Raw genomic sequence first — 1,166 nt, 5'->3', positions numbered from 1 at the left:
ATCAAAATCCTGTTCCACGCACTATGTATGATTATGCTAAATCTTCTTTAATTGGAACCAAATCTAGCATAGTTAGACCTGCTGTAGCTGCAAATACTTTTGAACTGAAACCTAATACTATTCAAATGATACAACAATTTGTTTAGTTTGATGGTTTGCAGGATGAAGATCCTAACACTCACTTAGCAAACTTTCTGGAATTTTGCGATACATTTAAAATCAATGGCGTTTCTTATGATTCCATACGTCTTCAGTTGTTTCCCTTTTCATTAAGGAACAAAGCTAAACAGTGGTTGAACTCATTACCACGAGGGTCAATTACTACTTGGGAACAAATGACAGAAATTTTTTTAATAAATTATTTTTCACCGGCTAAAACGGCTAAGTTACGTAATGATATCTCTTCTTTTGTTACAGATGGATTTAGAAACACTCTACGATGCATGGGAGAGATATAAGAACTTACTGAGAAGGTGCCCTCACCATGGGTTACCGCTTTGGCTCCAAGTTTAAACATTCCAAAATGGTCTGAATCCCTCGACTTGGCAAATGGCTGACGTAACTATTGGTGGAACCATCAATAATAAAACATCTGAAGATGCCTATGAGTTTATTGAGGAGATGTCACTAAATAATTATCAGTGGCAAGTCATGAGGACAAAGCCAATGAAAATAGCTGGCACGTATAACGTCATTCAGTCACCATGCTCTCTAATCAGGTAGAACTCTTAAATAAAAAGATTGATGGTTTTCTTAGTTCTTCACAGGTTCACTCAGTGATGCAGTGCGAAGCAAGTGGAGGTGGAACAAGCCATTCAGAATACCAACCTTACGGCCACAACATGGATAACGAGCAATTAAATTACATGGGTAATAATCCTCGATCTCAAAACAATCCATATAGTAACACTTACAATGCAGGTTGGAGGAACCACCCCAATTTCTCGTGGGGAGTCCAAGGAAATCAAATACCACAACATCCTCCAGATTTTCAACAACCACCCTACCAACAGGAAAAGAAGCCGAACCTTGAAGAGATGCTCTCAAAGTTTATATTGGTGTCAGAAACTCATTTCTAGAACACCGAGACAGCACTTAAGAATCAACAAGCATTGATCCAAGGGCTCGAAACTCAGATAGGCCAGCTTTCCAAATTAATTTTAGAA

The 1,166-nt window shown here is 38.3% G+C and overlaps 1 non-coding gene across 1 annotated transcript; it reads right to left on the bottom strand.

Moving 5' to 3' along the window:
- Nucleotides 1-383: 383 nt before the first annotated feature.
- LOC128293579 (small nucleolar RNA R71) lies at nucleotides 384-491 on the bottom strand. The gene has a single exon (XR_008283760.1). It is a non-coding gene; the product is annotated as a small nucleolar RNA R71 (small nucleolar RNA).
- Nucleotides 492-1,166: the final 675 nt, after the last annotated feature.

This window comes from Gossypium arboreum, chromosome 5, assembly GCF_025698485.1.
Source record: "Gossypium arboreum isolate Shixiya-1 chromosome 5, ASM2569848v2, whole genome shotgun sequence".
Lineage (NCBI taxonomy): Eukaryota > Viridiplantae > Streptophyta > Magnoliopsida > Malvales > Malvaceae > Gossypium > Gossypium arboreum.
Note: the sequence above shows the minus strand (reverse complement) of the source record. Positions and strands in the feature narration are given on the sequence as shown.